The following is a 13,463-nucleotide window of genomic DNA, read 5'->3' on the forward strand; positions in this document are numbered from 1 at the left end:
CTGAACCAGACCACGATCTCTCAACCAATTAAGTCTAAACAGAACCATAAGAGCTCATATGTAGGTCAAGGCCCAATAGTCTCCTTAAATTTAATCAAGCTGCACCAAACTGCACATTAAATACCGCTCCTCTTAATATGCCTGATTTGTTTCATCCTTGAATTATTCTCTGAGAAATCAGTAAAAATGTCATAAAAGATAAAATAATGCAACATTAAAGAAGGTGAATTCTCGATCCACACCCTGATCTGGATCTGCACCAAAATATACCATCCTGTCATATACCAAACTGGTAGTTTTGGTCTAATCCTGCTAACAAACAGATTTAAAAGAACTAACGCAGAAGCAAACATAACCTCCTTAGAGTTACAGTGTTGCAGTCACTGCAAGTGGATGTTGTACTGCAGGATCTCCTATTTTAGCAGGAAACAAATAAAATATATTACTAAATGCAGTGAATGTTATATTAAAATCTGTGAAATCATTACTTTTGAAACTTGCCAAACATGTAGATTTGCAACATACCCTCAATATATCAAAAAAAATAAATAAGACAATATCTGGTCATTATATTTCCTTTGAGTAATTGTATATACACTTAATTTCCTGGGCATGGTTGCATTTGTTTCAAATCTTTATGCCAAACTAAGCACTGTGTGTCCTGGCACATAAGGAATAGACAGATTTGTGATATGAGACATGACATCAATCTAGTTCCCTGAGAGAAATGTTAAATGATTCCTTTAAGGATTCTGGAAATATCTTCAGAGCATCTCTAACAAGTGTTTGGTTTGTTCAAAAGATCAGTGGATGTTTATTTCTCAGAAATGTACGAATCAAATGTAACGGTAAAACGCGACAGGTACAAACGGGAGCTTTTCCTTTGAGTGAGACCTGAACACATTGGACAAACGTGTCTTGGCCTTTTAAACGTTTCTTTAATTACATCCAGCCGACACGTCTCAGTGGGTTTGTGGTTAAAAATATCCCAGCGGCCGCCAGACATTTTCTATATGAGGCGTTGAAGCTGCTGGTTCGTCTTTAAGGACATTTCCAAACAGCGCGAGAACTGAGCGATCGCTCGGGTGAACCTCAAGACGTTTACTGTAAGGCGCGGCACAAAAGGCAAACGTACACCCCCATTTAAATTGACTGCTGTACCAATGAGCATGGAGTGAGGCTCAGAATGAGAATGAGCTCCCAAGATTTGTGCAGCAGCAGCAGCAGCCCCACGGTTCATCGCTCTCCTCACTCTCAGCCTCTGGTTTTATCTGCGAGCTGCAGGGATGTACGAATGAAATGTCTTGTTGATGGGTACTCCGCCCAGCACACACACACACACACACACACACACACACACACACACACACACACACACACACACACACACACACACACACACACACACACACACACACACACACACACACACACACACACACACACACACACACTTTATCTGAGCATCAGCAGAGCCCACACTAACAGAATCAGCCCCTGTTCTCGAAACACCACAGTCCCACAACACGTGAACATCTGCTGCTATTATGGCTGTTAATTTGCGATCTTGTCAGACACATCTTTCCTCACCAGACACTCCTGTTACTCATCCTGCACGTATCAAACATGGGCCTGGGCTGCAGGTTCCTGTACGTCGCCTCCCGTGACGTTACTGATGGTATTTGTCAGGACGTCACACTGGCAGCTGTGTGGATGTTTCAATACCCGGTGGATTATTGTATTCATATTTCACTTCAGCCCAGTTTCCATTTCACCGTTAGACCAGATAGTGATGTGACATGGCTCGAAATACTCTCAGCTGCAGTGGTGGAAAATAACACGTTGGCTCTTCAAGTACTTTATTTAAAGGTGCGACAAGGAAGTTCTTTTTCAGCCGCTGAATGTGGTTTCTTGCAGTGGCGCTGATGGTCATTTGCTTAGAGCTTCAGTGTGTGTGTGTGTGTGTGTGTGTGTGTGTGTGTGTGTGTGTGTGTGTGTGTGTGTGTGTCTCTGCATCCTATAGAACCACAGACACCGCCTAAAGCTTGTATAGATCAAAAAATAACATTATTTACAATATGAAAAAGTTTGCATTGCGTGACTCTGTGTATACAGCACATGCACAGAGAATGCATCACCCCACCAATGCTTTTCATTTATTTTGAACCAATACAACAATTTAAAAATACCCTATAACAAGTCATCTATTTAAATTCCAGCTTGAATAAAAATGCCAGTATTATAAGCAAAGTGTATGTAAATTGCCCCCTGTGACTGATACATTATTAGATCACTAATACTGCTGTAGCAGAGTGGAAACAGCATCTTACTGCTGTAGCTGCTGACCGTGTTTTGACTCTCGTAAATGGTTTCGTTTTTTTTGTCCACTGGTTCCCAATCTATAAGTCAGTCCCCACAAGTGTCACGAGATAAACCTTATGAGATGAGTAACAGCAGAGGAATGAAGAAAAAACACTGTTCTGTTACACAAAGTTTGGATTTATTTTAGGGACTATCCTCTAATCTTTGCTGTCTTTGTTGAATATTAACCCATTTGACCAATTGAGGAGGTTTCTGGGCTATTTAAATGAAACCATGTGATAAAATGATGGTATATGTTGCTCGAAATCCCTTTTCCTGTCTTTTCTCTACCTGTGTGTGTATTTATATATTGTCCCCTGAAACCAATAAAAAAAAGAAACGTTTAGAAGGGAAATGTTTAGAGATCCTAGACGTCTGAAACATGACAGAGTTCCCCAATCCCCAGTTAGTCCGATTTGTTTAACCAAAAAGGTCTGACACCACTGTTTCTAAGCTTTTTATTTCTTTGTTTGTTTCTACTCTGAAAAGTAGAAAGATAGATAGATAGATAGATAGATAGATAGATAGATAGATAGATAGATAGATAGATAGATAGATAGATAGATAGATAGATAGATAGATAGATAGATAGATAGATAGATAGATAGATAGATAGATAGATAGATAGATAGATAGATAGATAGATAGATAGATAGATAGATAGATAGATAGAACAGCTTTCCTAACACATGTATATCATTCCTTCTTTTCATGTCTACAGGGCCTATTTACTTGTTTACCTCAAATTCACTTGTTCTTGTTTTTTGACTGTATTTATCCTCATCTTGAGTGTATAGGTCGACTCAGTACTCTTGACATGAAGATGATTCTGATGTGTGGTTGCGGATTGTGTTATAGCCCCTATACAGTATGTAAGTCATATTATTGATTATTTTGTGTCATTTGATTGTGTCATTTAGTTACCATTACAACTGTTTATTTTTTAATTCCATATTTGTGCGTCTGACGTCAACCGGTGAAAACAAAATGATTAATATCAAGGGGCTCGTCCTCAAATTTTAAATTGTGAAATAAACAAATGATCCCACTGGAGATTTAACTTGTGACAGAGGACCGAGGACAGACCTGAGGTAGAGAACCAATATTTACTTCTCCAGCAGCTAGCAACGGTGCAATGCTGCTGAAGCATTCACGCAAAAACAATCTAATGCTTCAGATATAAATTACATAGTTTCCTGTGATTATTATATATTCAGTCACAGGACAAATTCACTGCAGGATAACTACTTTTACTTGTGATACTTTAAGTTTATTTTGTTGATAATACTTATGTATGAATTTGAATGACTTTTACTGGAAATTGAGTATTTCTGCTTTGTACTTTTACTTACGTGGGATTCGAATACTTCTTCCACGACTGGTCAGCTGACAGAAAATGGTTTTCATTTGTTTTCTGAAGCCACCGACGTGTTTTGTTGTCTCCGACCTGCAGCCCATCTCCAGCGATGGTTCCTCCTGTGAATGAAAGACGGCCGTGAGGAGATTCAATGAGCAGCTGCTAATGTTTTTCTTTACCGGGCATGCACAGAGACATGAATTCAGAGCATAGGAGCTAACACTGTGAAAGTACATGCTGTCCGAAATGTCCCACTTATAAATACCGCATGGTACAGAAGTCATGTTGCGAAACAAATTTCCTTCCTCAATCTAGTCTGAGTAAAACAAGAGATAAAGGCAGGACTTCTAGAGAATAGAATACAACAGGGAACAACATATTATAAGAACACCCCCCTTGCTTTCTGCTTATTATCTGTGAAAGTAGCTGGGAGTCCTCTTCCCTTGATGGATACCAAACCTGTTCATCCACAGCTAATATGATCATATGACACTGTCAAAACATCACAACATAAAAAAAGAGAAGCGTGGGCGGCAAATGAGAGTGAACGCGGCCCCGACGTGATGGCTGGGTGATGAGAGAGGACGGGCTATTTTTAGCTCAGGGTGGGGGTGGAGGGGAGGGGCGGGGGAGAGGGTGAGTGGGTGAGGCGTGGGGGTGCAGCGAGCAGCGTGATGATGCTGGTGGTGGGGGCTGCTAGCAGGGGTTAGCTGTGATGCATCTCAAATTGCTCTGCTTTCCTGCATTCTGGTAAATGACGGCGATGCATCACTGTCTGCGGAGGGAGGGCAGCTCGGCTAATCACTGCTCACACTGCTCATCTGGGCCTGAGGTTACTCTGCACATCCATCATGGTGTTTGCTTCACTTACAAACACACTTCGAACTTTTCTCCCAGACCCTCTACTGATGTAAAGGTCACTCACAGCAACAATGCAATTCTACAATTAAACACTTTAAAGCATCAAGAGGGTTCCCAGATTTGTTGCAGCTGTAAATGCAACATTACATATCTCTAACTTGTATTACACTCATTACGTGTATTGTACACATGTATGTGCATAAAAGTAACTATAGTTTTAATTTCCTATTTGTTCTATTTGAATATTTGCTTGGAAAGTTTTGTTGCTTGTAGTGAGGAGGAGGCTACACTACTATTCATCCATCCATTAATCCCTGCATCCATCCATTGTCTATACTGCTTATCCTTTGGGAGAGAGGGAGGGTACGTCCTGCACCGGTCGCCAACATATCGCAGGGCCGACACACAGAGAAAACAACCATTCACACTCACATTCACACCTATGGACAACTTAGTGTCTCCAATTAACCTATACAATACACTTTTACCTTTTTTTAAATCAAGATATCTCATTGAGATCAAATCACTTTGCACTTTGCAGATAACAGCAGAGAGAAAGAAGCAAAAAAAAGCACAAACAGCATCAGAGACGATCACAGACATCATGAAAAAGATGAAGAGTTGAAAAGTTGGAGTTGGTTGAAAGATGTCTCATCCAAGACGTTTCCTCGTGGGGTTGTTATCAACGCCCTTTATGACACTTGGCTCATTACTGACTCTCACGACAGCCGGTAGCAAGGAGCGCTAATAAGCAAAGTGTCCAACCAAGTGACACCAGATGACCTCGATAACAACTGTCTTCCATCATCATTTATCCAGAACCAAGTCCAGTTACCCTCGAGTCAAGCGGCATGACAACAAGGGATGTTGCCAGAGGTAAGTACACATAATGGTTGTTTGGTCCGGTGCTTGCGACACAAATGTACATAATTCTGATGTCAGAAACAATTTCCTTCTTTAGCTTCTTCGCAGGTTGCTCCAAATAGTGTTTAAAAGTGAGACTGCTGTCAAATGCCAAAATTCCCCATAACCAGCATAACCATAACATTTCCAAATTTTCTGTGATGATGGATTAATATTTAAAACTTTATGTGCTTTGACAGATAGCTGTAAAAATTATCTATAAGGAAAATGTAATTTGGGTAATAATGATAAGCCCTAATGAAAGAGTAATAGCTGCCACTTTAGCAGACGTCTGTCATGGATTAATAAATCCAGAGAAATTAAAGCAATTTCATAAAACACAACTTTACAACAAAATGAGATCAATCATGAACAAACTAAAAACATATCCAGCCCCGTCACTTTTACACCCAAACAAACGGTGAACAGGTGAAAGTGTGGGGAGGACAGAAGGGGGCGGGGCTGCTGTTAATAATAAGATGCGGACAAGAAGTAAGACAGCAGAAGAAGACACAGTTGTTAATTGAGCTGAGAGAGTTAAGGGCCCAATGATAAAGCAGGGGAAGTTCCACTCCTCGACCCAATGCCATTAGCGCTTGGCCCGGCTCCAGGCCTCCGAAGCTGGCTAAAATATGGCTGACCTGGGCCGGCGTAGTGTGGGTGATACGGATCACGCTGTCAGGAGCCAGTCCTTTCACCCACTTTCATTTGTCACTGAGATTAAGCATCAATTAAGCCAAAAGACCAATTTCCTGATCACTCACGTTCACAGTGTCTGACTGAGTTTGTGCCGAAGGGAAACACATCAACCATCCACAAAATCCTCACGCAGTTGTGTTGGTCTGTACAGCACCGAACTCCAGGTTGATAACTCAGCAGCTATCGGTTGGTTTGCCATGAAATACCGTAAAGATATTAGTGTTCCTCAGAGGATGAATCATAATGACGTTAAGTGAAAGTTCAGTCAGGAGGAATGTCTCGTTGCACATGCCTCATTAGTCACATGCACAGTTCCGGCATATCTCTAGGCTCCTCCAGCCCGTTCTCTCCTCTCATCCAATCACAGCCCGACACACTCGCCTTGAGCCAATCACCTGTAAGCTGTCAAAGTTTTAAAATGCTCCCTCTCTCTCTTTGTTGTCATTCAGGAGTCAGGTCAGACTTGTGACAGACCCACCTCTAACACTGCACCACCTCAACTCTGGATACCCGACCAACTCCCTTGAACCGGCCAATCAGAAGCCTTACTGGCACGCCCCATCATCCGGGGCTCCATTCCTCATCACCACCACCAGGGTTTAGTCTCCTTGATATCTGAAGCACCTAATTCTGAGGACTGCTTCCATGGTGTTCTACTTTCTGCTGGGTTCCAAGTGTCAAAGTCTATTCCTCTTATTTACAATAAATGTAATTTCATTCTAATTTACTTATACTCATCAGCCTCTCCTGATTGAAATAATGTTTGTGACTTTTCCTCTAGCATCACATGGATGGCCATGAAATGGGAACAGAAGTTCTCCAGAGGATGAATCTTAATGACTCGTGTTGATCCCAGGAGTTTTCTCTTTATCTAGTGGAATATCTTAAAGCTAGGGTTGGTAATCCTGAAAACGTTATCTATAGATGGCTAAACTTCAAATTAATTCCGCTACGGAGTTCCCATGTTTTTGTTTACATTATATCGACACTTTTTATTCCGGAGGTATTTGTATTCTTTTAGTTTTTTTCAGTTTTGCATATTTTGCATTTTTGCTCTTGGGACGTACAAGACTAACTTTAACACCTACTAGATGAACTGGCACAAAAGATAAACACCACTCGTGGCCTCTAAAATCGAATTACTTAACGGGGATGAAAATGTGAAAACAGTGGAAACCCTGTGGAGCACAGTGTGTTCAGCAAAATGATCAAATGTTGCCTTGTGTACCTGATCAGTGCTCTGGGAACACCCTGATGTTGTCTCTGAGAGAACAAATGCAGAGACAGGACTTTTAACTAACAGTGACGCTCGAAGTATCAAGTGAGCAGGCTGCTCTGCTTCATCCGCTGCCCTGAATATGTGTGTGCATCTGAATATTTGATGAGGAAACAACGGCTCGCTGCATCTGAACAAAGCCCGGGGAGTGTTAATAAGAGTAAGTGCACAACCACAGCAAACATTGCCAAACGTGACAGCTTAGAATTCTGTCAGCTCCCCCCCGCACCCCCCAACCACAACCTTGGTCTCACATGACCCCCCCTTGTACTTACTTTGTGTAGGTATGGATCTATATTTAAAGAGTTCTTGCGAGGGCATCATCTGACTGCTCGCTGTAAACCCTGACATTGTGAGTCTAACTACAGGGGTGGTGGAAAAATTATTCAGACTAGGGGAGAATTAAAACTATAATACAAAAACAGTTGGCTTAAAGAGCCTTACAAATCTTATTTTCTAAAAATGTGTAAGTTTCTTTGGATAAAAGTGTTTGAGTGAATGACAGGGTCATAAATATGTTCAATTCTTAATTAAACCGTTTCATATAAATAAGAAAAATGAGAATGAAGCAGATTGCTGTGAAATAAATAATGGAAAACCAAACTTGGATTTATAAAACCCCTGAAAAGCTAGATTTGCATTACAAAAAAGAAAAGAATGTTTTTGGAGTAATGGCTCTAGATTGAATCTATAGATCTACATCACATGTGCAGCTCTGCCTGTTCTGTATGCATCAGTGTTCATCCATATTATAATCACTGGAGACTTTCCAGCACTGGTATACGTACTGATCAATATGAGAGACGTGGTGCATTTGTGCATGCGAGAGAACCGGAGCCAGGAGCAGAAGAAAGCGACAGACAGGCCCGAGAGCTCGATGGTCTATTTGCGGCGCAGCGTTTCGCCCTGACAGGCGGAGGCGGTGGGTGGGGAGGGGAGTGACAGCGGAGGCGGACAGGCAGGCCTTAATGTGCGTATCGTTCATTCACATCCCGCGCCGCGCACTGCAGCGCGTCTCCCGCAGCCTCCCACCACACAGTCCTGGCTGTGAAGCCATGATCAGTGGGCTGGAATCCCTCTGTTTACGCTGCTAAAAATAGATTTCACACACTGCGATGACGTGGCATCTCGTGACGAGCGCCCCCCCACCACCATCCCCCTCCTCCACCTCCCTCTCTCATCCAGACTGTAGCAGCAAACGAGTCATGTCGCTATTGGTATGCAACGCTGGGCCCAGGCTACACGCCACCTCTCCTCCAATCCTGACTGGGGGGGGCTGGCATGTGAACAAAATATGAATTTTAAGGGGTGAGGTGAGGGAAGGGAGAAGGAGGGATGGATGGATAGACAAGACAGAGAGGGGAGTAGAGAGAGGGAGCAAGGAAGGAGGGGGAGGCAATCAATACTATGACTCATTCTTTCTGCGGTGGCTACTTCCTAACAGCATTCATTAAAGCAAACCTAATCATTTTGGCCCGATAATCAAATCCTGTCAGGCTCCATCTTCTTTCACTCCCCACCACACACATTTAAATCATGCACAATGAACCTGAAATGGGAGGAAATAGGTCTGGTGCACTATGCGATGGATCGGACCGTTGTGGTGAGAGAGAAGCTGCTTAAATCCTTCGATAAGGAACCAACCAGTCTGAGGCGTCTCCACAAGTACAACACGGATTGCCAGGAATTCTATTTGAACCGGTTCCCAGATTGTTCATCGACTTTGATGATGCTGACTTTTCCTCCAACCACCATCGTGAGTTTTACATTTGTGATTTGAGTGAAACATCTCAACAACGAGCGCACGAAATACTGAAAAAAGTGTAATATACTCTAGCACGACTGGTGGAGCCCAAAGTGGTGCACCAAATATATAAAAAAGATCATACTCTAAGCTGAAAAGCTGGAACCAGCAAAGTTCACACTGAAATATTTCAACAACTTTTGGATGAAATACCGAAACAAATTGTGATACAGACCAACATCGCAAAGAGCCACACCACTAGCAGGGCTGGTGGAGCCCAAAGAGACGCACCAAATCAGCATTAACAAAACCAAAACACACAGAAGTTCCTCCCAGGTTTACCACTTTGGTCCATGCTCAAATAGCTCAACAACTATTGATTGGCATGAAAGTTAGTGCAGAAAGTCACGCTCCCCAGAGGGTGAATCCTACTGACACTGATGATGCCCTGATGCTTCCTTCAGCGGGACACTGACATTTGTTGTTTTGAGTGAAATATTTCTGCCACTGCCGGATGGCTCGCCATGAAATTTGCTCCACACATTCATGTTCTCCTCAGGATGAATTGTAAAAACTCTGATGGTCCCTTAACTTTTTTAACTAGCGCCCCCATCAGGTCGGCTCTCAACTTGTGATTTCAATTCGAAAAAAGGTGAAGAAATTGTCACGTCTCGAAACTGTTGACACAATAGCTGCGAATGCACTGACACTGGCATTTATATCAAAATAAAAACACCATTAACACAGATAGAGTCCATTCATCTCATTCTACAGAAGCTATACACTGTTTGTTTTTATCCGGTGTGATGACAGAGCACTGCGGTACAGCCCCACAGAGCTGCAGGTGCGGCTGTAGACTCTGGAGGGAACAATATTCTCAGTAAAATGCACAAGTTTCTGTTGAAAAATGATAAAATAAATTATTACACCTGCCCATATTTTATGGATGATTTATTTTGTGAATCACCCTCAGCCCGAGCAGTTTGGATACATACGTGCACTAATATACTTCTTTCACTCCACTGCACAGAAAGCACGTGGTAGTACTGATTATTTAAGGCACTGAGGTGACATAGATGCTTTCCAGGTTTCAAGTGTGCTTCCTAGAAAGTTTTGGCTCCACTGCTTCCGTCTAAATAAGTCAGAAGCCGCTGGTGAGGATGAAACACAACAGCTCCAATGGTGTTTTCACCTTCGCTGTCTAAGAATAGACATTGTTAGCACTACGTGACAAGGACAGGCAGGGTTTTATACAGCATGTGAGTGAGCAAGTAACATGAATCCATATGGTCCTCCACAGAAAGAGAAGATGACTTTAAAGGGGAACAACATGGAAACATACTATTCAAAAGTATGTGATAATTCCTGGATCATTTTGGACACAGCATTTTGGCTGTTAGGCTTCAAGGGAAGCTGTTCCAGAGCTGAGGAGCATTAATGGAGTCCTTAGTCCTGATATCCTTTGTCTGAATAGAATAAATCAGACTCTGTGCTGTTCTAGAACTGGTGTCCTATGAAGGAGTCAGACAGATGTGGGACTAGCAAATGGTTTGTAAGGTTGATCCGGTTTAGTGCTGAAACAAAGCTGTGTCTCGAGAAATGTGACCACGATTGTCAGTCATCAAAATACCTGCTGACGGCTTTGTTCACTTGACTTAAGAGTGTTTGACTTTCCTGTATGAGCCTCCTGTTTCACACTACATGGAAGTTGGCACAGATAACCTGTCCTCCGTCCTTGACCGCCATTTTCACAATATCAAAAATACACTGACAGTCCCTTGTTTCCCGCTATGGCAACTGTTGGGGGTGAGAAGTGTTGTTTCACACTTGAGTGAACCATCTGGGTACTTATAGTGAACTGCATATTGCCATACTTGTTGGTGTGAACACACTTGCGCATTTAAAATAGCAAGTGCGAGTATGGAAGTACACAAACGGAGACAAGGCCAATTCACTCCATTAACAACATTTTATTTCCAACTCTTCTGATTATTAATTAAATGTTGAATTTATGTGTCAATCGAAAACAACAGTACTACTCAGCCAGGTAATAGACAGGTCAATACTAAATTGCCACGGCCCCCAAAACACCAGATTTACTGCCTGTCAGTTTGTGGTTATTTTTTGTATTGATTACTTGCAAATTTGTTGGAATAATAGTTTGTAACATGAACTAACATGAATCCTGCATTCCTCAATTTAATTTGAAGACTTTAAAGGTGGCCTGTGGAGTTTCTGCCAACTCGGAGCACTATGAGCCAATGTTCAATAGAGAGAACAGTTTTGTTTACTGACAGATGAATTCGAAAATTCACATTATCTATAACACACTTCTCTGACACTGGTTTCATCCTATTTTGCTGATTAAGTTTGATACACGTTGAGAAATAGAGCAAAGCAACACCAAGGCCCAATAGCTAGCTAACTGAAATGTACACAATGCAGTATTGCAAATTACAAAAACACATTTTAAGAGGAGGGAAATGAACTTAACATGTTTGTTAGACTTTAAAATGTGTGGTTTTTGATGGGGATCACTGGGTAACATAACTTAAGTTGAAACTCCACAGGCCACCTTTAATCATTTTGCTCGTATATTGTTTTCACGTAGGACATATTCTACGATAAAATAGTGTTTAATCCAGTTTTGACAAACCAGCAAAGTGAATCTGAGGCCATGTAAAGTCTCCTGCAGGCACTGTACATTACAAGGTAAAGTCCAACAGAGAAAACAAGGTTAATTCAACCATGAATTACTACGCATTGTACAAATACTGGGTGTGTTATGTACATAAATGAAGTAGTTTGTAGACCCAGCACCTGCTCTGAGGTATATATATTTCTCTATCTTTCATTTATACATACAGACACACACCCATTTTATAGGGCAGGGCAAAAACCTGACATCAGTTGATATTAACAATGATCCTGATAAATGTTGACATTATTATTTCTGTAAAGTTGAAAGACTGATTTCTGCTCCTGATCAGTTTGTGGGTTTAAACTCTTCTTTATGAGCAGAGAATGACAAACACTTGATAAACAGCTAAACATTGTATAAATCTGAGGTGGATCCATGATGCGTTAAACCTCCTCACTGTGTTTACACTATGTTATATCGATGTATATTGAACCTTTGTTATATTGCTATTGAGGAAGATAAAATTGCGATACATATTGTTTCATCGCCCTATACATATAGGATATATACATATATGGTATATATATATATGGTATATATATATATATATGGTATATGTCTATTTGGACACAGTCAGCTGGTTTGTTCTGGTAAATGACAGACGCCACCAGACCACTGTCCATTCACACACAGTCAGAAATAATGGTGTAAATAATGAACATTAGTGAGAGTCAGTCAGCGGTGGAACACCGTGTCAACAGCCGGCATCAGAGACCCACCTGCGGCTCACAGTGTGTCTGCAGTCCCGGTAAATCCGCGGAGCTCCACGGTGGAGGAGGAGGAGGAGGAGGAGGAGGGTGGATGTTTCCTCAGAGCTGATGCTGCTGTTTACATTCAGAGGTGGAGGCTGAGCACCGTGAGTCCTGTTGTCCTCCGAACACAGCGGCCATTCCCCCGGTGTGTGTCCGCCCGTCAGTCCCGCTGCATGCGGACGGATGTCAGCGCCTCCACCGGACAACACCCGGTGAACCTGAGCGTGTTCCCGGCGGACGATGATGATGATGATGACCGCAGGTTGGTGGTTACGACACCGCCGCGCTCCTGCTGCACAACACAAGGAGAAAGGCGCCCCCCAGCGGCCAACAGCCGCCTGCAGGGGTCAAAGACAAACTGATCAAGTTCCCACTGGCAGAATATACTTCGATCAGGGGTGGAGGAAGTACTCAAGTACTCAAGTACTCAAGTACTCATGTAATCAGAGCTTTTACTTAGTAACCACACCACAGTCCTGTCCAGAGACATGGGAGTGTCATCCGAGCACAGGTCCCTAAACCAGAGTGGTGACACAGGACAACCATAAAGACACACAAAACTAACACAGAGACACACAAAACAACCACAGAGACACACAAAACAACCACAGAGACACACAAAACAACCACAGTGACACACAAAACTAACACAGAGACACACAAAACAACCACAGAGACACACAAAACTAACACAAAGACAACCAAAGAGACACAAAACCACCAAAGGGACACACAAAACTAACACAGAGAGACGCAAAACAACCAGAAAGACCCAAAACTAACACAGACACAAAACAACCAGAAAGACA

The 13,463-nt window shown here is 42.2% G+C and overlaps 1 protein-coding gene across 4 annotated transcripts in view; it reads right to left on the reverse strand.

Annotated features, from left to right (window-relative positions):
* The window catches only part of LOC118125757 (membrane-associated phosphatidylinositol transfer protein 2), a 55,376-nt gene extending 42,476 nt beyond the window's left edge, over window positions 1-12,900 (reverse strand). For 2 of the 4 annotated variants that reach the window (XM_047344544.1, XM_035184706.2), the window contains exons 1-2: window positions 12,622-12,899; window positions 3,714-3,837 (exon numbers count right to left, since the gene is read on the reverse strand). The gene's annotated coding sequence lies outside the window, so the exon portion shown is untranslated. Of the gene's footprint in view, window positions 1-3,713; window positions 3,838-12,621 lie in introns of all 4 variants that reach the window. The other 2 variants (XM_035184702.2, XM_047344545.1) reach the window with 2 other exon arrangements.
* Between the last annotated feature and the right edge of the window lie 563 nt (window positions 12,901-13,463).

The sequence above is a fragment of the Hippoglossus stenolepis genome, chromosome 18, assembly GCF_022539355.2.
Source record: "Hippoglossus stenolepis isolate QCI-W04-F060 chromosome 18, HSTE1.2, whole genome shotgun sequence".
NCBI classification, from domain to species: Eukaryota; Metazoa; Chordata; class Actinopteri; order Pleuronectiformes; family Pleuronectidae; genus Hippoglossus; species Hippoglossus stenolepis.